Below are 26,485 nucleotides of genomic sequence, written 5' to 3'. Positions count from 1 at the left end.
CCTGGAGCCATGGCGTGGTTTGTTTTGAACTTGTGATATTCGGAGGATAGGTTTTTTATAAAGTTCCGAATGTACGATGGTCCAAAAATCAGAATTTGGAAAAACTTATAATTTTCAAATTTTGTCTTTGAAATAATAGGAAGTTAAATTAGTTACCAAAACTTCCGAATTTGGGCTGTCTAACCTTCAATATGGGCCCTTGGAACCACCTGGAGTCATGGCGTGGTTTGTTTTGAACTTGTGATATTCGGAGGATAGGTTTTTTATAAAGTTCCGAATGTACGATGGCCCAAAAATCATAATTTGGAAAAACTTATACTTTTCAAATTTTGTCTTTGAAATAATCGGACGTTAAATTAGTTACCAAAACTTCCGAATATGGGATGTCTAACCTTCAATATTGGCCCTTGGAACCACCTGGAGCCATGGCGTGGTTTGTTTTGAACTTGTGATATTTGGAGGATAGGTTTTTTATAAAGTTCCGAATGTACGATGGCCCAAAAATCAGAATTTGGAAAAACTTATACTTTTCAAATTTTGTCTTTGAAATAATCGGACGTTAAATTAGTTACCAAAACTTCCGAATATGGGATGTCTAACCTTCAATATTGGCCCTTGGAACCACCTGGAGCCATGGCGTGGTTTGTTTTGAACTTGTGATATTCGGAGGATAGGTTTTTTATAAAGTTCCGAATGTACGATGGCCCAAAAATCAGAATTTGGAAAAACTTATAATTTTTAAATTTTGTCTTTGAAATAATAGGAAGTTAAATTAGTTACCAAAACTTCCGAATTTGGGCTGTATAACCTTCAATATGGGCCCTTGGAACCACCTGGAGTCATGGCGTGGTTTGTTTTGAACTTGTGATATTCGGAGGATAGGTTTTTTATAAAGTTCCGAATGTACGATGGCCCAAAAATCAGAATTTGGAAAAACTTATACTTTTCAAATTTTGTCTTTGAAATAATCGGACGTTAAATTAGTTACCAAAACTTCCGAATATGGGATGTCTAACCTTCAATATTGGCCCTTGGAACCACCTGGAGCCATGGCGTGGTTTGTTTTGAACTTGTGATATTCGGAGGATAGGTTTTTTATAAAGTTCCGAATGTACGATGGCCCAAAAATCAGAATTTGGAAAAACTTATACTTTTCAAATTTTGTCTTTGAAATAATCAGAAGTTAAATTAGTTACCAAAACTTCCGAATTTGGGCTGTCTAACCTTCAATATGGGCCCTTGGAACCACCTGGAGCCATGGCATGGTTTGTTTTGAACTTGTGATATTCGGAGGATAGGTTTTTTATAAAGTTCTGAATGTACGATGGCCCAAAAATCAGAATTTGGAAAAACTTATACTTTTCAAATTTTGTCTTTGAAATAATCGGACGTTAAATTAGTTACCAAAACTTCCGAATATGGGATGTCTAACCTTCAATATTGGCCCTTGGAACCACCTGGAGCCATGGCGTGGTTTGTTTTGAACTTGTGATATTCGGAGGATAGGTTTTTTATAAAGTTCCGAATGTACGATGGCCCAAAAATCAGAATTTGGAAAAACTTATACTTTTCAAATTTTGTCTTTGAAATAATCGGAAGTTAAATTAGTTACCAAAACTTCTGAATTTGGGCTGTCTAACCTTCAATATGGGCCCTTGGAACCACCTGGAGCCATGGCGTGGTTTGTTTTGAACTTGTAATATCCGGAGGATAATGTTTTTGTAAAGTTCCGAATGTACGATGGCCCAAAAATCAGAATTTGGAAAAACTTATACATTTCAAATTTTGTCTTTGAAATAATCGGACGTTAAATTAGTTACCAAAACTTCTGAATATGGGATGTCTAACCTTCAATATGGGCCCTTGGAACCACCTGGAGCCATGACGTGGTTTGTTTTGAACTTGTGATATTCGGAGGATAGGTTTTTTATAAAGTTCCGAATGTACGATGGCCCAAAAATCAGAATTTGGAAAAACTTATACTTTTCAAATTTTGTCTTTGAAATAATCGGACGTTAAATTAGTTACCAAAACTTCCGAATATGGGATGTCTAACCTTCAATATTGGCCCTTGGAACCACCTGGAGCCATGGCGTGGTTTGTTTTGAACTTGTGATATTCGGAGGATAGGTTTTTTATAAAGTTCCGAATGTACGATGGCCCAAAAATCAGAATTTGGAAAAACTTATACTTTTAAATTTTGTCTTTGAAATAATCGGAAGTTAAATTAGTTACCAAAACTTCCGAATTTGGGCTGTCTAACCTTCAATATGGGCCCTTGGAACCACCTGGAGCCATGGCGTGGTTTGTTTTGAACTTGTGATATTCGGAGGATAGGTTTTTTATAAAGTTCCGAATGTACGATGGCCCAAAAATCAGAATTTGGAAAAACTAATACTTTTCAAATTTTGTCTTTGAAATAATCGGACGTTAAATTAGTTACCAAAACTTCCGAATATGGGATGTCTAACCTTCAATATTGGCCCTTGGAACCACCTGGAGCCATGGCGTGGTTTGTTTTGAACTTGTGATATTCGGAGGATAGGTTTTTTATAAAGTTCCGAATGTACGATGGCCCAAAAATCAGAATTTGGAAAAACTTATACTTTTCAAATTTTTTCTTTGAAATAATCGGACGTTAAATTAGTTACCAAAACTTCCGAATATGGGATGTCTAACCTTCAATATTGGCCCTTGGAACCACCTGGAGCCATGGCGTGGTTTGTTTTGAACTTGTGATATTCGGAGGATAGGTTTTTTATAAAGTTCCGAATGTACGATGGCCCAAAAATCAGAATTTGGAAAAACTTATACTTTTCAAATTTTTTCTTTGAAATAATCGGAAGTTAAATTAGTTACCAAAACTTCCGAATATGGGATGTCTAACCTTCAATATTGGCCCTTGGAACCACCTGGAGCCATGGCGTGGTTTGTTTTGAACTTGTGATATTCGGAGGATAGGTTTTTTATAAAGTTCTGAATGTACGATGACCCAAAAATCAGAATTTGGAAAAACTTATACTTTTCAAATTTTGTCTTTGAAATAATCGGAAGTTAAATTAGTTACCAAAACTTCTGAATATGGGATGTCTAACCTTCAATATTGGCCCTTGGAACCACCTGGATCCATGGGGTGGTTTGTTTTGAACTTGTGATATTCGGAGGATAGGTTTTTTATAAAGTTCCGAATGTACGATGGCCCAAAAATCAGAATTTGGAAAAACTTATACTTTTCAAATTTTGTCTTTGAAATAATCGGAAGTTAAATTAGTTACCAAAACTTCCGAATTTGAGCTGTCTAACCTTCAATATGGGCCCTTGGAACCACCTGTAGCCATGGCGTGGTTTGTTTTGAACTTGTGATATTCGGAGGATAGGTTTTTTATAAAGTTCCGAATGTACGATGGCCCAAAAATCAGAATTTGGAAAAACTTATACTTTTCAAATTTTGTCTTTGAAATAATCGGACGTTAAATTAGTTACCAAAACTTCCGAATATGGGATGTCTAACCTTCAATATTGGCCCTTGGAACCACCTGGAGCCATGGCGTGGTTTGTTTTGAACTTTTGATATTCGGAGGATATGTTTTTTATAAAGTTCCGAATGTACGATGGCCCAAAAATCAGAATTTGGAAAAACTTATACTTTTCAAATTTTGTCTTTGAAATAATCGGACGTTAAATTAGTTACCAAAACTTCCGAATATGGGATGTCTAACCTTCAATATTGGCCCTTGGAACCACCTGGAGCCATGGCGTGGTTTGTTTTGAACTTGTGATATTCGGAGGATAGGTTTTTTATAAAGTTCCGAATGTACGATGGCCCAAAAATCAGAATTTGGAAAAACTTATACTTTTCAAATTTTGTCTTTGAAATAATCGGAAGTTAAATTAGTTACCAAAACTTCCGAATTTGGGTTGTCTAACCTTCAATATTGGCCCTTGGAACCACCTGGAGCCATGGCGTGGTTTGTTTTGAACTTGTGATATTCGGAGGATAGGTTTTCTATAAAGTTCCGAATGTACGATGGCAAACTTGAAGATGAGGAACGGTTTGTTAGGAACGCTTTTCCTTGGTGGACGTATGAAAAACGAGTAAGTATCTCTGTAACTCCAATTCACATTAACAAAAGTTAGTACTAACTTGTTACTCATTCGTAATTTCAGAGAAATCTTGCGGATCGCCGGTATGTGGACCTCTACGGGAAACGATTTGAACATGAAGGATGCTACAAAATCAAGAGGGACAATTTCTATGGTCACTGGAAGTTATGATCTGTTTTAATACTTTTATGGTCAATTAGGAGTATGGATTTAGGTGCTTTTGACGAAATTGTAAGGTTAAGGCCGTTTGAACTTTATGTAATGGATGTAATCGGAGTATTATTAATATAAAAACTAGCCGATTATACGAAATCGGTAGATTATTTTGTTAAACAACCTACCGATTGTAATATTCGGTTATTTTATGAGTCAACTTTCTTTCCGATTATGGTGTTGTTTGGTTCCAGGAAACAGTTTTTTTTGAACTTGTAATATTCGGAGGATAATGTTTTTGTAAAGTTCCGAATGTACGATGGCCCAAAAATCAGAATTTGGAAAAACTTATACTTTTCAAATTTTGTATTTGAAATAATCGGACGTTAAATTAGTTACCAAAACTTCCGAATATGGGATGTCTAACCTTCAATATTGGCCCTTGGAACCACCTGGAGCCATGGCGTGGTTTGTTTTGAACTTGTGATATTCGGAGGATAGGTTTTTTATAAAGTTCCGAATGTACGATGGCCCAAAAATCAGAATTTGGAAAAACTTATACTTTTCAAATTTTGTCTTTGAAATAATCGGAAGTTAAATTAGTTACCAAAACTTCCGAATATACCACACAAATCATTGTCATTTGAACTTGTCTAACTTAGTTACCCAAACAAATTTCCGAATGTACAACAAAAATCATTGTCATTTATCTGCTCTTCTTTACTTTACGACCGTGACTACCTCCCAGTCCTGCACGACCACGGGTTTAAGCACCTTCAGTTTGAGCACCTTCAGTTGGAGCAGCTTCAGCGCTCGATGAAGCTCGAGTTCTTTTACCCGTCTTTGATACTGCCACCTTGGGCTGATGCCTCTTCGTGACTTTCTCCCCAAACTGGGCAGCATAATCTTCGTTATCCATATTATCAACTAGATCTCTAGCCTCTTTGATCTTCTTAGCTGGCATGGGATCTCCGCTCTTCAAGCATGCAGTTAACATTTTTGAAACACGCTTGAACCTATTCACCTATTTTTTATACGTAATGACATAACATCAAACGGTAATTACCTAAGATTTATAGGAATAATATAAAATGAACAAAAATATAAGAACACGCACCAGTCTATCATAACCAGCTGGTTTGTCTTTGATGATACAATTATAACTTGAACCCGCCGCAGTAGTGTTGGATTTGATTTCACGGATAACCAAAGGATGTGATACCTTGTTATACCAACTCATATAGTCTGGAGAATTTTCATCACCTCGGATGGTTCGTCTACCAGTGTCGATAATGAAGTCATTCCTCTTATCCCAGTTATCAAGAACAGTAGGTGGGCCTGTGTGAACAATCGTGAGATTGTCACCACTAGAAGAACACAACTCCAACTCCAATTTGTAGTAATCCCCCATTTTCTCCAGAGGTTGATGTTGTATATACCCGTGTTGTCGCATCACCCTAGAGGGGTTATACATCACATATCCTGTGGGGTGCCACAATGGTCCAAAATAAAGGGACAAGTCCGACCGAACATTTATATGCCCACTGACTCGATCTTCCTTGTATGGATCAAAGCATACGTCTGAGGCCTTCAATTGGTCCAAAATCTCCCTCATGCGAATCAACTGCTGCTCCTTTGTCCTAGAACGGTTGTCTTCAAATATATACTTTGTTCCCCTAGGAGTACTTTTGCACCACCCCGGGTTCTCTCTGGCCAACTTCAGGATAGGGAAGTGGTCATAGATCCATGCCTATATACATAAGAAACCAAGTTTTAGTAAATAGATTGTGTATATTCGGTAGTAATTTCCAAACATAATTTCCGATTATATATAATCGGAAACAAAACTGAGTATCTATCCACCGAATACACAACATTCGAAAATATATATGGATCATTTCCTACCGAATATGCGTCATTTGGAGTTCAGTAACCTATAGATTTTCTGGCCTGTATATTCGGTTCTAATATCAAAAGAATATTTCTGATTGTATATAATCGGGAAAACAATTAAGTACCTAGCCACCGAATAACCAACATTCGGAAAATAAGATGGATCAATTCCTACCGAATATGCGTCATTTGGAGTTCAGTAACCTATAGCTTTTCTGGCCTGTATATTCGGTTCTAATATCAAAAGAATATTTCCGATTGTATATAATCGGAAAACAAAGTAAGTACTTAACCACCGAATAACCAACATTTGGGAAAAGAGATGGATAATTTCCTACCGAATATGCGTCATTTGGAGTTATGGATATGCATCATATGTATTGTCTACTGAATAACTATAGAGTAAGTTATAGAGTTAAAGAAAAAACCTGCAATAGAGCCACATTCCCGGCAACTTGGCAGGTTCCTAGCCTTGAAGCCTTTCTCAACTCTTCCATCAAGAATGCTAGGCATGCCGTGCCCCAAGAATAGTCACCGACTTCATGGAGAGGATCCAAAAGTTGTATAAGGTTGGCGTCAATCCGGTTGCCAGAAGTATTGGGGAATATGACACATCCCAATACACAAAGGAGATATGCGGTGGCAACGTGGTTCACTTTCTCATCAGTTAACGTTCCATTCTTTTCCTTCTCCAAGGTGCCTCGAAACATATTCATCAAAGCTGTAATGTTGATATGTCTTGTTCTGTAACTTGCATGCCTCCTAAACTCTGCTGTTGTTGTCTCTTCATCCCAACCTAAGCACTTGTTAGTTAGAGAATAAAGTTGTGCCCAACTTAACTGCTTTGTGTAGTTAAACTTCACAGCTGTGCCTTGGTCGGGAAGGTTAAGAATCTGCACAACATCATCCGGGGTGATCGTCATCTCCCCAAACGGCATATGGAAAGTATCGGTCTCAGGATACATTCTCTCCACGAACGCCGATATGGCCACACGATCATGTTCCAACAATGAATTCTCGGCGGCATTAGCTAACCCCGAGTTGGCAACAATTGTCTTGAACCTTTCACATTCACCGGATAAAGGCCACGCAAGCATTTTTGTTGGTGCGGCGGTAGGTTTGAGTAGACGGACCGCATCTTGATGATCCTATTAATACAAGTATTACGATATAACACATAGACAATACATTAATAAAAAATAGTAATTTTATTACCTCGTTTTCATATATTTCTCTGGCCCATGAGTCTTTGTATCCAAATAGCAATTTTCCTCCATCCGCTGGTAGTCCAAGGATTGTGCCTGCTGGAATACCCTTCTTCTTCAAGTGCTGAGGGACAAGATGTGATGCTTTCTTAGCAATATCCTTCCTTACAACATCTTTTCCTTTTTTGGCTTTTTGGGTACCACTTGGTTGTCCTTCTTCTTCTACTCTTTCCATTGGATCAACTGGTTCAACACTTGGTCCTGCACTTTGTTGAGCGGCTTGTTCAACACTTGGTCGCACCCCTTGTTCACTGCCTTGTTGTTCAACAGTTGGTTGCACTCCTTGTTGACTGCTTTGTTCTTGTTCGCTTTGTTGAGCACCTGAATTATCTTTGGCACTCCTTTCCCTCCTAGCACTAGCTGTCACTTTCTTCCTCCCTTCTCGACTTTGTCTAAACAACAAAGAAAGGAACAATATTTACAAACTATACAATCGGAAGACAAAGTATGGAAATATAACCCGAATGTACACATTCGGACGTAAGAAGACACATATTGTTCCCGAATACAAAACAATCGGAAGCTAACTAAACATATTTGCAACCGAATATACATCAATTGGAGTTCAGAAGCTGTAAATTTTTCATCCTACACAATCGGAAGAAAAAGTGCACCTCTATAACCCGAATGTACAAATTCGGAAGTAAGAAGACACATATTTTTTTCGAATGAAAAACAATCGGAATATAACTAAACACGTTTACAACCGAATATTCATCAACTGGAGTTCAGAAACTCTAAAATTTTATCCTACACAATCGGAGGTATAAAACATTATATTGTCTTCCGAATAAATATATTCGGTAACCAAAAAATAGATTAGCTTTCATTCACCCATACGGCCCGATTTTTATCCCGACCGAAACAGAAAAGGGTGTGGGCTCCACCCTTTAACAGACCCCCTAGTTTTCTCTTGGCGGGCCCCACCGGAAATATGTTTCTGGTGGGATAAAATAGGGATAATCCCTACGATAGTTGTATCACTTTCCTAATGGAATTCCGTTAGATTTTTTAAAAATTTATGGGGTGTATTGGATCAGGGTTTATATGGATAAAAACAGATACTAGTTTTACCTGAATTTAATGGATGTGCAATGTTTCTTACAAGAATCGCGTAGATTATAATGCATTGAGTTAAGATTAATTTAGATTTATAAAAGTTAAAAATGAATTACCAAATCGTAATATAGTTGAAAAAATCAATGTTATCACGTGGCGATGGGTGGTGGGTGCTGGTTGGCGGTCAGTGTTGGTAGGTGTTGGTTGGTGGTTGGTGATCGGTTGTTGGTGGGTGATGGTGGTGGTTGGCAGTCGATGGTGGCGGTTGTTGTTGTTGGTGGTGGTCGATGCTGGTGGGTGATGGCGGTAGTTGGTGGTCGATGATGGTGGGTGATGGTGATTGTGTTGGTGATGGTGGTTGGTGTTGATATAGTGGTGGTTGTTGTTGTTGGTGGTGGTGCATGTACTGGTTGGTGCTGTGTGTAGAGCTGCACATGAGCCGGTACAGTCTGGTTTTCTGTTGGAACTTGTACCTGTACACGGAGTTGACTGGTTCTTCAATTTGAGGACCTGTACCTGTACTTGTACCTGTCCCGGTAAGACCGGTCCGGTTCCACTCCGGTACCGGTTTTTTACCTGAATTTTAACACACACAGTAAAGTAACAACCTAAGACTAAGAGTCTAAGACTAAGTTCAACATTACAAAGTTCAAAATAACAAAGGTTTAAAACATCACAGAATAAGTGTATCACACTTTAAGTTCAAAGTTCAAAATTAAAACATAGTACTAAAAACAACATTTCCATAAGTCTGCGACAAGAAATGAAAAGAAATCCTTGCAAAGGATGGGGGACTTCTCGAACAATGGCACTGGCTGCACTGACACGGAGTTTACATCAAGCTTCTTTTAGCAGAGAATCCCATATGGCTGCAACATGGAACAAAAAAGTAAAACAAGAAAGTAAGCAAGCAATACAAGAAAACTTGAAAAGTAAGTTCTATTAAATAGAAGAAAACCTAATATATTACCTGCCTCATCTTCAACAGCATCATCAGGTATATAGTCACATAGAAGATCAAGAGCAATGGGATTTTGAAGAAAGCTTTGTGTACAGAGAAATGCTTCGACTGTCCTTGTAGACATAGAAGCTCTCCATGGAGTCAGCACGCGCTTCCCGGTGCTAAAAGCTGATTCAGAGGCCACTGAAGACACGGGCATGGCTAATATATCTCTTGCCATGTATGAAAGTATCTTATACCTGCTTGCATTAGCCTTCCACCAAGCCAATATGTCAAAATGGTCAGGTTGACCTATTTCACGCATTCCACCTTCAATCACATCTGTCAAATACCTGTCGATCTCAGTTGTTCTTGCCTCTTCAACACAACTTGGGGTGTCCCAATGTTGTTTCCTCCTTGATTGAATTCTAGCAAACAGACCAACAGATTGCACACTAACTGGATAAGCAACAGTATGAGCATCACTACTTGACCCCTCCTCATGAACTGAATACAAGGACTTATAATCTTCAAAGAGTTCCTCAAATTCTAATTTCACCTTTCTCATAACTCTTTGAACCTCCCATGTATTATTCTCATACAAACAATTAAGAGTAAATTCCAAACCCTTTTGTTTCTCTCTTGGATCTAACAGATGAGCAATAAACATTACAGAATTCATTGATTCATACACACCCCAATACTTATGGTACTTAGTACATATTAGACGAGACATACGAGCAATAAAAGGATCTGATGCTACATTGTTTCTAAATTCTACTAATTGTTCATTGATGAGTAACAATTTCCATAAGAACATATGAGTAGTGACTTGTATAGATGCAGAAAAGTTGACAGTAGCATCGAAGAATACCTTTAGACACTTCACAAGACCTCTAGCATATTTCCAATCTTCTTGATAAGGAGCATGTTGACGAGGAATCTTTTTCTTCTTATTCTGCTTTGCCTTGTTCTTGCTTGTTGGATCCAACTCCTCAACCTCATCTTCCATATCCTCAACCTCTTCCTCTTCTTCCATATCCTCAAACACGTCTTCTATGACAACATTACTAGCTATAGCTTCTTCAATATCAGCATCAGTAGGTAAAACAGATTCTTTTTCTTGCTCAAAGATAAACCTTTGTTGAAAGTCCTTATCAATCTGTGCTAACATTGCAAAAACTTTTTCATATTTTTCAGCAGCATCTAACATCAAGTAAGTGCTATTCCATCTAGTATACACATCTAAAATCAGAGATTTCTTACAATCTACCTTTGCTAGAGAAGCACATTGTTTAAATTTTTCGTGCCTAGAAGGAGAACTAAGAACGTATTTTACAACTGACCTTATTCTTCTAACTGATACATTAAAGAGCCTTACTGCATCTTTTATGACAAGAGCAAGAACATGGGTTGCACACCTCACCTAGAGAAAGAACAAAACAAAAAGTATACTGTCAAATTCAATGCTTAAAAATGCAGCACAAAAAGAAATATTTGTCTCTATTTGGCACAAAAAGAAATATTTGACAAGAGAAAGAACATGGACTTACATGTAAATATTTGGCTCTAATTGGTGATCCTGTCCATTTAATGACAACATTCTTCAAATGCTCAATAGCCACTTTGTTTGCGCTGACATTGTTTAGAGTGACACCAAATACATTTTGTAGACCCCAATCCTTCAAACAATCCACCAGCTTGATTGCATTACCAGTATGACCTTCAACTTGGCAGAACATGAGTATTCTCTTTTGTAGCTTCCAGTTCTGATCATCATAATGAACGGTTACACAAATATAGTTATAATTATTTGGTGATGTCCATGTGTCCGTTGTCAAAGATACCCTCTGCTTAGATGTCAGGAAATAAGTTTTTAGGTTATTCTTCTCTTGTACATACATCTTCAATACATCCTTATAAATTGTCATACGCCCTGGAACCTTGAATCTAGGCTCTGCCACCTGCATCATTTCCACAAAACCTGACCCTTCTACTGCTCTAAAAGCTATTTCATCCCTGATTATCCACTCAACAAGATCCCTTCTTAACTTTTCATAGCTGTAAGAATGAGCAACAAGTTTACCATCTTCACCTGGTTTTGGGGGTGGCATCAACAGAGTTTGTTGTCCCTTGTCTTTCTCTACCTTCCTGTTTGGATTTTTAAGGCATCTCTTCAAATGCTTATGTAATCCAGAAGTTCCATGTACGTCATTGTCAGCAGCATACAATCCCTTGCAATGATGACATTCAGCTTGAACGTCACTTATCCTGGTCATCTCCAACCAAACTTTAGATCTCACTTTACCATGCTTCTTTTTGCTGTCACCAACTTCAGTTGTACTTGTTGGCGTAGGTTCAGTTCCATCATCTGTGTTAGATGCAGCTTGAGAGGATGATCCAACTTCAGTTTTATTTGGAGTTTGAGTTGAACTTGGTGTAGGAACAGCAACAATGCTATTACTGGAATCATCTGGTGCTTTGCGCTTCCCCATTTAGCACCTCAAAGGCCTGCAAGAGAAGTAAAGAACATTATATGCAGTATATTAGCCTTATAGACTTCAAAACAACATATCTGACTAACAAAATTAATCAAAGATGCAATGCAAGTTAAGTAAACAGAACTAACAAAATTAACCACATACAACTACATCAAAACATCATATCTGACTTTCAATAAAAACAATAAAAAAAGACAACACACAATTGCATACTAAATACACAATTGCATACTTTCAATGAAAACAATTAAACAGAACTAACAAAATTAATCAATGAACTTTTTTACATGGATTCACCTAGGTATGGGATGCACAGCAACAGAAAAGACATGATACAAACAAATACAACTACACGAAAAATCACCCACCAATAACATTTCACTAGCTTCAAATCTTGTAACTACCAGCACACCGAGCTGTGTTATCACATAATCTTCAACCACTAGCAATAGCATAAATTGCATATACTTCAGAATCTAACTAAATTGAAATTCACAACAAACAATCAAAAACAGCAGTTCCAACAGTACATTAGATTTTCATAGTTTTTTTTATAAACCCCATATAACGATAAACCAAATTTCTCTTACATAGCTTCACCAAAACATAAGAACCACCACTAAAGTAATTGTAGGTGATACAGGACACTCAATTCAACTAGGCAGAAACAGAGACACTGAACACAATTAGCTTAAGTAATTTTAACAGTACAATAACTCAACTCAACATCACAGATTTTGGGAATGGAATTGATAAAAACAAAAACTAACATATATCCATGTCTACTGCTTATCAAATCTCAACATGGGTATACACGGAATCATATAAATCAGTCAACATAAAATAAAAACCCTAATTCAATCTCAAATCAAACCCTAACTCAATTTCAAATCAAACCCTATTTCAATCTTAGATTCTTAATAGTAACAAAACAATTGTTACTCCTAGTTTAAATCGATTTCAAATCCCAGTATCACACGATTCAAAGTTTCAAACCCTAGTTTATTCCATAATCGATTTCAAATCCCATGAGAGTTACAAGTAACTTACAAATCTAAGAAGAAGAAGAAGAAGAGCAAGTATCCTAGTTTATACCTTAACGAATCGATGATGGTGGTGACTGGTCACTGGTGAATCATGAATGGTAGTGAAGAACGACTGCTGCTCTTCAGAGAAGAAGAAAAAAAGAAAACTGAAATGAAAGTCGATAGAAATTAGAGATAGGGTTATACCTATGAGGGACGGTCAGGATGTAAGATTCCCAAAAAAATCTACGACTACAATTAACCGGGACACATGGGCCGGGACAGGTCGGGACTCACCCCTGAACCAGTACCAATACCGGCCTACTCCGGTTCTCAGTTTTAAGAACCGGTACATGTCCCGTCTACTCCGGTTCCGTTTCGGTACGAGTCCGGTTTTTCCGGTTCCGGGTCGGTACAGGTAAAATGGACCGGGTCTTGTGCAGCCCTAGCTGTGTGGTGGAGGTGGTGGTTGGTATTGGTGGTGGTGGAAAAATGTAACGTGCAGTGACAAAAAAAGAAAACTAGAAAAAATAAAAATATTGTCCATAAGAATCCATGAAACTCATATGGTTTGGATTGAGATCAGTATGAGACAGTAACATACATATTTTCACTATAAATATCCATAAGAATCCTAATATATCTTGCTCATCAAGTATCCTAAGAATCTTAAACGAATAGAATATATAGGATAGTTGTGTAATCTAAAACAAATCTTAATCGAAAATCATGGATATATAATGATTCCTTACATATCTTTATTGAACATTTATGAGTTTTTAGGATTGTTAAATATCCATGTAAATCCTAATCTAATACACCCCTGGGTTTATTACTTCGATCGATTAGTATCTACCCGTTCTACTAAGACTCCATCGAGGTTGATGTAGGACATACATCCTTAATTTGGAAGTCATAGCTATTTTTGTATTTTGGTATTTCTTTTGTGTAGAATTAGTAATTTTAGGTATTAGTAAGGGCCAATATAATTCTTTTTCCACGAATCCTCTTTTATCTTTTCATTATCTCTTCTTTAATAACGTCTATTCGCATCCATGTTCTTCCCTTCGTATCTCTGGCAATCTTCTTATTGCATTCTTCCTTTATCGTTCTACATTAGTTGGTGTTAGAGCATTGCTCGGTTGAACCCACCAAGCGTTGGTATGTCAAGTTTGGTTGTCATATTTTAGTGAATCAAAACTCATGGTAAGAGTCGCTTGATCATGTACTAGAGTAGACTTCGTATAGGTTAGCTTGAAATTATTAGGATATGAGACATCACAAGTATTGCGAAGTCTTTAAGATGTGAAGAAGCAAGGAACTACAACGACAACAATCATCCTTCCACTCGAGGTTAGTGATATTTGACTTGAACTGTTTCATTCCCTAACGTATCTTTCAAGTCGTGCATATTGAAAACATAACTGCTAAGCATATTTGAACTCTAGATATACATAGTATTAAGGAATACAATACGAGGTTTATTGATTAACCATTAAACTTTGTAGATAAGACATCACCATAATCATTTGAATGATATTGCGATTATGTATGGGTATGAGGTGAGGATTTCATCCTAGGGAACAATGTTTACATGTGTTCTAAGAAAGTAAGTTCATAGACTTGCTTGTGGACCGAAAAGGAAATTGCCAGGTGTTATTGGTTTTGTTATTCATTGGATATCTTATGAACAACCAATATGTGTGATTGAGTATAACCGCTCACAACTTGTTGTGTTCTTGGTAGAACTATTCACAAAGGCTTGACTTATATATTGGTATAACTTTTATTAGTAAAACCGATCTTAAGTAATCAACTGTGGTATGATTGAGTTTGTTTGTATGACCAAATATGAGAAAGGGGAACCGATCCAAGTAATAGGTGCAGTACATCACAAGGGAAACCGATCCTTGTACGGGGTGCAACAAGGTTTATAGCAGAAAGGGGAACCGATACTATGGACACGTGCAACACGTTTTTAGGAAAAGAGGAACCGATCCTATGGACCTGTGCAACACATATAAGTTAGATACCATATATATATGGAGAAATGATCCTAGTACCTAGTCAACCAAATTTTGGAAAGGTAGTGTGACTATGCACAGTACTCACATGGAGGTAGAATCGAAACTTGTTTTGGTAGAACCGTTAAACCCATAATTGTGATTGAATGTTGGTTTGATCAATCACATCGTTCTTGAAAGTCATATGAACCAATTTTAAACTTGTTTGGAAGTGTGAAAAATCGGTTTCAAGGTTGTAAGTGTGAAAGAGAACTTACAAAGTAAAAATATCGACAAACTTTGAACACGTGCTGTGAATGTTTATTTCTTTAATTGTTCAAAGATATTCCTTAATGGCTAAGGGGAGAGAATCCCAGGATTGAAACATAAGTAAGTTAAAAATCTTTTAATTAAGGTTATTAATTTCATTTTATAGGGAAATTCCAGAATTAGTAATGTGCATTTGCTAATTAGATTTTCCGAGAGATTTCGATCATTATTTTTGGACAGAGCATTTTCAGGAATTATCAAAACCGAATATGTGCTTTAATGAACATCTTGAGAATATTTTCGGTTTTGGAAATTCCTTGGTGTCCAAACTTCCTTATCTATAAATACTTGAAGTTTACCTTTCTAGCAAACTAATCCTTCGTAACAACAAACTTCCTCTTTTGTTGTTGTTACTGGTGTAGCCGCCTATTCGGAGAGGAGAGTAACCTAATTAGGCGAAATCATTTATGGCCGCTCAGTTAAAAGTCTTCTTTGAGATTGAGAAGCTCTAGCATGTACCGTTGGTGGGAAACTAGATAATTGCGGTTTATCTTTTGTTTTCGATTGATTTGATTGACTAACGGTGGTTGAAATCCGATTGTACCTAGTTTGTTTATTCTTGAGAATTTTCTCTTCTGATATAAGATTCACTCAAACTAGTTCAGAGTTTCGACAGGGATCTTTGGACTGTTGTTAGTTCTAAAGACGATCTTGTAATAATCCATTATTAACAGACTCCGTTATGTGCGTGATTTAACACAAGAGATTCAAGTGATTGTGTGCAGGTTTTTATTGAAGATTTAAGAAGATTTGAAGACAAAGAAGATATTGAAGATCTAACTTGGGTTTTATAATCTTTGGTGTGCACAATATTTGTTTCGGTAAAAGAGAATCCAATTAATAATCGGCTTATCCTTGTGGTAGATTGGATTGATTAATTGAGTAGATCGGCATCAACACAGTTCTTCGGATTAAAGGTGTTGTTGGCTTAATCTTAATGATTACCTTTTGGTGATTGAACATAAGATAGATCTAAGGACCTGTCGAAGGAGTTTATGTTAAGATAAACAGAAGAGCCTTTGTCCGACTCATATCACTTGGTTGAAGAGAGTTGATACCAAACAGATTTGTTGTTCCTTTACTGTTTGGAATACGAACCAAAGGAATTTTTCCAAGTACGTGACTTATTTATAAGTTGGAGGCATGGGAATACAGACGGAACTAGGTGAACTACAGGGTTAGTTACTTGGTCTCAACTACACGAAGTTAGGTGTAATTTTGTGTAGCGGCTTAATCCTGATAGTATTCAATTCTGGAAAGGTCCCAGGGTTTTTTCGCATTTGCTGTTTCCTCGTTAACAAAATCTTGCCGTGTCATTTACTTTTATTTTCCGCATTATAATTTTTTTATTATAATTAAATTAAAATTACACAAACGTTAATTCCTATTTACTGGATAAGCAATCCTATTCTGTTTGGTTAAGTCCGAACCTTTGTATCAAGTAAACATACTTCATTATTGTATTGTCTCGATCTCGTATCCATAGACGATCACACGAAGTGTCGACCGATTAGTTTTATTGTCTCGACTCAATCCATAGACAATCATATACGGCGAAAATACTTATAGGTAGGAAAAGTTTTAACTTGAGGTATACTGGGTACCCTCGCCTTTTCAGTTGGCATCAGAGCCAAAATTTTTGGATTCTCATATAAAATTCGGTCCTCTTCCGTAAATCAAAAACCGAATCTTTCAAAATAAGACACTATTTTTCTTTTCGTAGTCAGAATGTTTTACTCCTTTTAAAATGGATAATAAGATGATGAGTTATATAATTATAAATTTGAAGAAGTACATAAATATTGTTGCGAACATTTTTTTAGGAATGCTTCACCCTATATTACCTTTGGAACCTTCTTTTTCCCAAAGAAATCATATTTTCATGTCAAGCTGTTTCATTGGGGGAAAGGTTTGTGATATGACTACTGATGATGGTAGTGTAGATAACTATATTGCTTATATTGTGGTGGAGAAGTTAGATATACCAATTACTCCACATCCAAATCCTTACTCATTTAGATGGGTTAATGGCTCTACTTCTCAGGATATTACACATCAACGTCTCGTGAACTTTTCTTTTCCTAGGTATGAAGATTCAGTTATGTGTTATGTAATCAACATGAATGCTACACATCTACTTATCAGAAGACCAAGGAAATATGATATTCGCCCAGTTCACAATTATTATGAGAATAGGTATACTTTCTTCCATAATGAAGAAGGAAAATTTTAATTCCCTCCAAGTTTACAACAAATCTCAAAGAGCATAGCAAGACTCGTGCTTTAGTAACTACCATAGTCGGGTCACAACAATATCATATAATACATCAAGCAAAAGATCACGATATCGAGATTAAAGAGGATTCATCATTAAATAAAAACATTGTTATTTCTGGAGTACTACTTTTCTAAGCTAATTTTTAGCTTTTACAAGAATGTTGTTGGTGAAGCACAAAGAAGGAAGGTGCACGGTCGTTATTGACTTTGTATGTTCTTATTTGTTAAGAAAATATTTTTACGCCTTTGGTAGATTTTATTGGTGTAAATCCGTGCAAAAAGATTGATTCTACCATGTAAGGGCAAATCATCTTGTATGTGCATTACGAGTTTGTATTGATTTTGTCTAGGAAATCTTCTTATGAGAATTTTATTCTTGTGCTTTTAAGAAGAATAACTAGAGTTTGGAATAACCATTATTGTGATTACACATAGCTATGTCCAACGTTTTCATCATTCATGTTTTTAGATTTATTAGTTTAAAATTTTAAATTATTTGGAAGATGATTTTTGCAGTATTAATCTCTATGGTTTTATATATTGCAATTTGTTATGGGATATGTGTGTTTGCGTCCGTGAACGTGATTGTCCCATACCTTGTCGAAAGTTGTGTCCTTTATATGTCGATATGCATGTGTTGATAAAAGAATGAATGAACTTTTGACAAATCCAAAAGTTAAGCCTATTATGTCAATTTTTGATGGAAGATAGATTAAAATCTTTTGTATGTCTATTGTATGTCATTGTGCAAATGGTGATGGAAAATAGAATAAGTCCTTTATTATTCCACGGTATTAGGTCGATCTCCGATCCACAATTTTTGTGTACATACTGTGTTGTTCCATAAGATGTCTTATGTTGAGCTCTATCGACTGAGTCATTGTTTTGACATGGTTGATGTTCCAAGAGATACTTTGTGTCGAGCATGACCAATTAAATTGATTAATTTAGTGATTAGTTTAGTTGTGTATTTTTATTAGATTAATTATGGGTTATCTTGTGATTAATCTAATTGATTATTTTTAAGTCTCCATAAGTTTAATTGTGTTGAGCATGTTTGGTTAAATTAATTATGATTTCTATTATGGTTAATTTAATTGAATATTTTGGATTCAAATTCATACTTGTATGTGATTTGTTGTGTCCAAAGAAATCCTTCCTTTCTTTTGAAATTAAGGTCGCTCTTGTTGTTCTTTCAGGAATGACATATTATGGGGGAGAGTTCTTAATTGAACTTGTGCTTAATTGCCAAATCTTTGTGGGGAGTGCGGCTATGGAATATTATAGGGGTTATCTTGTATCTTTATAGACTTCTTGATGAATTCATTTAGCTTCGGCTTTATGATTGCATCTAAATAAGATGATATATGCTTTCTTTTGATCATGAAATGTCTCTTTCAGAAATTTCATTAGGATCCCGTTCTTGTACCTTTGCCAATTTTATTGACAAAAATGGGGATAATTAATATGTAGTTCACACTACAAATACATATGGTTTTCGGATCATTATGTAAGGGGGAGTGGTTTCCATGTGAGAGGGAGTATTGATTAAGGGGGAGTGACATATAACTATAGTATTGTTGTTAAAGTTGTGATACAATTGAACTTTGACACTGTGTAATGATACTATGACACTGTATAACAATAATTGAGAACTCTTGTTTTCTCGTTGTTATAGCTACGGATTTTCAACAACGATGATGCTAAACTTACAACCTTTAGAATCATTGGACTACTTGGAAGTGACGAAGATTTCGAGTAATGTTGAAGATTAGGCATGTGGAATAGGAGCTACAAAAGTTTATTTATATATTTTTTGTATTCCATATGTATTGATAGTTTTGTTACTAAAATTGACAAAGGGGGAGATTGTTAGAGCATTGCTCGGTCGAACTCGCATGCGTTGCTATATCAAGCATGTTTGTCAATGTTAGTGATCAAAACTATAAGTCTTGATTTCTAGTCTACTATAGCTAAGGTCTCGGACTAGGATAGAAAGTGTAGTTGATCTCAAGAACTCCATGACAATCTTTATACAAGACAAAGGACTACTCAAGGAACTGGTGGATCTTCATCGACTAAAAGGTATGTGGAGGCTTGAACTTATCTGTCACTCAAAAGTCTATTTATCTCCTATCTTGAGACAAAATTCTTTTTGCTATATATACTTAGATTATACACATTTGGTATTTCAAGCCGAGTTTACCTCGCCTATCTATTTCTCGAAATATGTGTTGGCAAAGCTTTCGCTTTAGCCAAGTTCATCTTTACCTAGTGACGAAAGTCATGTTATGTTTCAATCACTTTGAAAATTACTCTGGCGAAAAATGGTCTGTGAATAACAACTATATAACGTCCTCTGAGAATGTTTCAAGGATTTAAATGAGAGTTTATACTATATAACCATTGGAGGATATAATCATTGTTATGGAAACACATATATGTATAAGTACTTATTCCTTGAACCGAAGTTTGTGAACTTTGTTGATCAAGTGAACCGGAGTAGTGCGCGAGCTAAGTCCGCGAACTGGCGAAGTTCTCAAACCCGAGAATTTCTGCTGGAGTTTGTGAATTCCATCTGGGAACTTAAGTCAGCCAACCCAGTCCGCGAACTTGAGTAGGTTATGTCTAAAAACGATGTTTGTGAACTTATCTTTATAAACTAAGGAATGCTTTTGCAAACCGTGGCTATATAATTCATGAACTGATTCGAGTGAATCAAATCGTTTTTGCTTCAATTGTGTCTTGTGTAGTACATAAGATTTCCTTGTAATTGAACAACTCTCTAACTAGTTCATTTGAGTCATTTGAACTAGCTATGGTGAAGAAGAATATGGTTGATATGAAAGTGATCATATGGCTAACCATTTGGTTAACTATTGTTGAACCAACTAATGTACAAGTTTGGGTACGGTTACACAATCCTAGAAACGTGCATTTCATTTGTGTATAACAAGCTATGTTTTTGATCTAACGGTTGATAAATATTATCTTGAATCTAATCAGGTTTTCATCTAACGGTGAATATTGAATGCTTTGTTACCAAGCTAACATTGATTCCAAACCCTGATTTGAAAGACTATATAAGGGAGAACTCTAGCAACTGGGAAACCTAATCCCCACACATTTTGTGTGATACTAGTTGTTCTAAGCTAGAGTCGATTCTCCTTTAACCTTTGATTTCTTATTCTAAACCAGGTTAACGACTTAAAGACTTCATTGGGATTGTGAAGCCAGACCGATACTACTCTCTTGTAGTTGTGTGATCTGATCTTGTTGTTTGTATCGTACGAGTACAATTGTAATAGTTGGCTTGAGATTTCTATCTTCGATAAGCAAGATAAAAATTAGTCACAAACATCTTCGTCTCATCGTTTGTGATTCCACGATATCTTTTTTCGCTGCGTCGATTAAGACTATTGTAAGGTGATTGATAACACTAGGCTATTCTTCGGGAATATAAGTCTGGTTTATCAATTGGTTCATGTTCACCTTGATTTATCAAAAGACGGAACAAAACTCGTAGGTATATTCTTGGGAGACGTATTTATCTATTACCGTAGAATTTTCTGTGTGATACAGATTTGTTTATTAAAGTCTTCGACTTTGGGTCGTAGCAACTCTTAGTTGTAGGTGAGATCAGCTAAGGGAATTAAGTGCGTAGTATCCTGTTGGGATCAGAGACGTAATGAGAGCAAATGTACCTTGGATCAGTGTGAGATTGATTGGGGTTCAACTACAGTCCAGACCAAAGTTAGTTTGTAGTAGGCTAGTGTCTGTAGCGGCTTAATACAGTGTGTGTTCAATCTGGACTAGGTCCCGAGGTTTTTATGCATTTGTGGTTTATTCGTTAACAAAATTCTGGTATTTGTGTTATTTCTATTCCGCATTATATTTTTTTATATAATTGAAATATCACAGGTTGTGCATTACGAGTTTGTATTGATTTTGTCTAGGAAATCTTCTTATGAGAATTTTATTCTTGTGTTTTTAAGAAGAATAACTAGAGTTTGGAATAACCATTATTGTGATTACACATAGCTATGTCCAACGTTTTCATCATTCATGTTTTTAGATTTATTAGTTTAAAATTTTAAATTATTTGGAAGATGATTTTTGCAGTATTAATCTCTATGGTTTTATATATTGCAATTTGTTATGGGATATGTGTGTTTGCGTCCGTGAACGTGATTGTCCCATACCTTGTCGAAAGTTATGTCCTTTATATGTCGATATGCATGTGTTGATAAAAGAATGAATGAACTTTTGACAAATCCAAAAGTTAAGCTTATTATGTCAATTTTTGATGGAAGATAGATTAAAATCTTTTGTATGTCTATTGTATGTCATTGTGCAAATGGTGATGGAAAATAGAATGAGTCCTTTATTATTCCACGGTATTAGGTCGATCTCCGATCCACAATTTTTGTGTACATACTGTGTTGTTCCATAAGATGTCTTATGTTGAGCTCTATCGACTGAGTCATTATTTTGACATGGTTGATGTTCCATGAGAGACTTTGTGTCGAGCATGACCAATTAAATTGATTACTTTAGTGATTAGTTTAGTTGTGTATTTCTATTAGATTAATTATGGGTTCTCTTGTGATTAATCTAATTGAGTATTTTTAAGTCTCCATAAGTTTAATTGTGTTGAGCATGTTTGGTTAAATTAATTATGAGTTCTATTATGGTTAATTTAATTGAATTGAATATTTTGGATTCAAATTCATACTTATATGTGATTTGTTGTGTCCAAAGAAATCCTTCCTTTCTTTTGAAATTAAGGTCGCTCTTGTTGTTCTTTCAGGAATGACATATTATGGGGGAGAGTTCTTAATTGAACTTGTGCTTAATTGCCAAATCTTTGTGGTGAGTGCGGCTATGGAATATTATAGGGGTTATCTTGTATCTTTATAGACTCCTTGATGAATTCATTTAGCTTCGGATTTATGATTGCATCTAAATAAGATGATATATGCTTTCTTTTGATCATGAAATGTCTCTTTCAGAAATTTCATTAGGATCCCTTTCTTGTACCTTTGCCAATTTTATTGACAAAAATGGGGATAATTAATATGTAGTTCACACTACAAATACATATGGTTTTCGGATCATTATGTAAGGGGGAGTGGTTTCCATGTGAGAGGGAGTATTGATTAAGGGGGAGTGACATATCACCATAGTATTGTTGTTAAAGTTGTGATACAATTGAACTTTGACACTGTGTAATGATACTAGGACACTGTATAACAATAATTGAGAACTCTTGTTTTCTCGTTGTTATAGCTACGGATTTTCAACAACGATGATGCTAAACTTACAACCTTTAGAATCATTGGACTACTTGGAAGTGATGAAGATTTCGAGTAATGTTGAAGATTAGGCATGTGGAATAGGAGCTACAAAAGTTTATTTATATATTTTTTGTATTCCATATGTATTGATAGTTTTGTTACTAAAATTGACAAAAGGGGAGATTGTTAGAGCATTGCTCGGTCGAACTCGCATGCGTTGCTATATCAAGCATGTTTGTCAATGTTAGTGATCAAAACTATAAGTCTTGATTTCTAGTCTACTATAGCTAAGGTCTCGGACTAGGATAGAAAGTGTAGTTGATCTCAAGAACTCCATGACAATCATTATACAAGACAAATGACTACTCAAGGAACTGGTGGATCTTCATCGACTAAAAGGTATGTGGAGGCTTGAACTTATCTGTCACTCAAAAGTCTATTTATCTCATATCTTGAGAAAAAATTCTTTTTGCTATATATACTTAGATTATACACATTTGGTATTTCGAGCCGAGTTTACCTCGCCTATCTATTTCTCGAAATATGTGTTGGCAAAGCTTTCGCTTTAGCCAAGTTCATCTTTACCTAGTGACGAAAGTCATGTTATGTTTCAATCACTTTGAAAATTACTCTGGCGAAAAATGGTCTGTGAATAACAACTATATAACGTCCTCTGAGAATGTTTCAATGATTGAAATGAGAGTTTATATTATATAACCATTGGAGGATATAATCATTGTTGTGGAAACACATATATGTATAAGTACTTATTCCTTGAACCGAAGTTTGCGAACTTTGTTGATCAAGTGAACCGGAGTAGTGCGCGAGCTAAGTCCGCGAACTGGCGAAGTTCTCAAACCCGAGAATTTCTGCTGGAGTTTGTGAATTCCATCTGGGAACTTAAGTCAGCCAACCCAGTCCGCGAACTTGAGTAGGTTATGTCTAAAAACGATGTTTGTGAACTTATCTTTATAAACTAAGGAATGCTTTTGCAAACCGTGGCTATATAGTTCATGAACTGATTCGAGTGAATCAAATCGTTTTTGCTTCAATTGTGTCTTGTGTAGTACATAAGATTTCCTTGCAATTGAACAACTCTCTAACTAGTTCATTTGAGTCATTTGAACTAGCTATGGTGAAGAAGAATATGGTTGATATGAAAGTGATCATATGGATAACCATTTGGTTAACTATTGTTGAACCAACTAATGTACAAGTTTGGGTACGGTTACACAATCCTAGAAACGTGCATTTCATTTGTGTATAACAAGCTATGTTTTTGATCTAACGGTTGATAAATATTATCTTGAATCTAATCAGGTTTTCATCTAATGGTGAATATTGAATGCTTTGTTACCAAGCTAACATTGATTCCAAACCCTGATTTGAAAGACTATATAAGGGAGAACTCTAGCAACTGGGAAACCTAATCCCCACACATTTTGTGTGATACTAGTTGTTCTAAGCTAGAGTCGATTCTCCTTTAACCTTTGATTTCTTATTCTAAACCAGGTTAACGACTTAAAGACTTCATTGGGATTGTGAAGCCAGACCGATACTACTCTCTTGTAGTTGTGTGATCTGATCTTGTTGTTTGTATCGTACGAGTACAATTGTAATAATTGGCTTGATATTTCTATCTTCGATAAGAAAGATAAAAATTAGTCACAAACATCTTCGTCTCATCGTTTGTGATTCCACGATATCTTTTTTCGCTGCGTCGAATAAGACTATTGTAAGGTGATTGATAACACTAGGCTATTCTTCGGGAATATAAGTCTGGTTTATCAATTGGTTCATGTTCACCTTGATTTATCAAAAGACGGAACAAAACTCGTAGGTATATTCTTGGGAGACGTATTTATCTATTACCGTAGAATTTTCTGTGTGATACAGATTTGTTTATTAAATTCTTCGACTTTGGGTCGTAGCAACTCTTAGTTGTAGGTGAGATCAGCTAAGGGAATTAAGTGCGTAGTATCCTGTTGGGATCAGAGACGTAATGAGAGCAAATGTACCTTGGATCAGTGTGAGATTGATTGGGGTTCAACTACAGTCCAGACCAAAGTTAGTTTGTAGTAGGCTAGTGTCTGTAGCGGCTTAATACAGTGTGTGTTCAATCTGGACTAGGTCCCGAGGTTTTTCTGCATTTGTGGTTTCTTCGTTAACAAAATTCTGGTGTTTGTGTTATTTCTATTCCGCATTATATTTTTTTATATAATTGAAATATCACAGGTTGTGCGTTTGAATCAATCAATTGGAAATCCGACCTTTGGTTTTTGATTGAAATTCATTGATCCTTGAACATTGGTCTTTGGTACCGTTCAAGTGATTTCTCCTGTATTTAATTTAGACTCGCAGATTTCTATTTGCTTGAGAAAGAATTGAATCAAGAAAGAGAGATATAACTCTTTGATATACTTTATTAAGATTGAGTCTTGTTGATTCTTTTGAAAGTATATTGGATTTTGTCCATAAAGATTGATAATAGAAATATTGGGTGTGGTTGTTAGACCCCCCGCTTTTTCAGAACTCGCAAGCGTTGCTATCTCAAACTTGTTATCGAGTTTAGTTGCCAAAATTATAAGTCTTGATCTTTAGTCTACTTATAGCTAAGTATCGGGTTAGGATAGAAAGTGTAGTTGAGCATTAGACTTCACGGAATTTATCGATTAAAGACGAAGAACTACTAAGGGAAGCTTGTGGAACTTCATCAACAAAAGGTATGTGGATACTTGAACTCATCTATCACTCAAATGTATATCTACTTTATCTCCCATTTGAGACAAAATTCGTATAGCTATATAGACTTTGATTATACACATTTAATATTTCAAGCTGAGTTTAACTCGCTTACATATTTCTCGAAATATGTGTTGGTAAACTTTCGCTTTAACCAAGTTCATCTTATATTCTTGACGAAAGTCAAAAGATGATCATGTGAAAATGGCCTTGTAACATCTTACATGATTTGTGTGAGACAGTCATTTGATGTAGACTCGGAATGTTTCGCATTTATCATTCGATCACTTGAAAATTGATTTGAAGCTAATAGTTTGTATGAGACAGTTATTGTTTTCTTCTAAGAATGTTTCAATGATTGAAATGGGAGTTTAACACTTAACCATAATTGGATTTAAGCAAAGTATGCGTACTTGCACACGTGATGATCCAAGACCGGAATGCAGTATGCATACCCGTATGTGTACTGGTGAGGTCAGGTAAAGTCCGGGATCTAGAGTATGCGTACTTGTACGCGTACTGGCGAAGTCAATTGAATTCCGGGTACTATAGTATGCGTACCAGTACGCGTGATGGATTCAACTGAAAACTTGGAAGTGTACGACAATATGCATACCCGTTTGCATACCGGCGAACACAGTCCAAGTCCGGCTACTTAGGTATGCGTACCCATTTGCATACTTGAGTGGTTACTGTAGCGCCTCATAAGCTAGCAGCTGACTAATCCAAGAGATTAACTAAATATAGAGGCACTAGAAAACTAAATCATATACTTAAGCATTCAATTAAAAAATGTTCTACAAAACTTAACCCAAAACTAACCCGCTCTGAAACATATATATACAAGAATTCCTCTCAAATGATACCATATACAATAGTCATTTGGTTTACAGATA

Source organism: Papaver somniferum, chromosome 4, assembly GCF_003573695.1.
Source record: "Papaver somniferum cultivar HN1 chromosome 4, ASM357369v1, whole genome shotgun sequence".
Classification (NCBI taxonomy): domain Eukaryota; kingdom Viridiplantae; phylum Streptophyta; class Magnoliopsida; order Ranunculales; family Papaveraceae; genus Papaver; species Papaver somniferum.
This window is presented reverse-complemented; position numbering follows the sequence as displayed.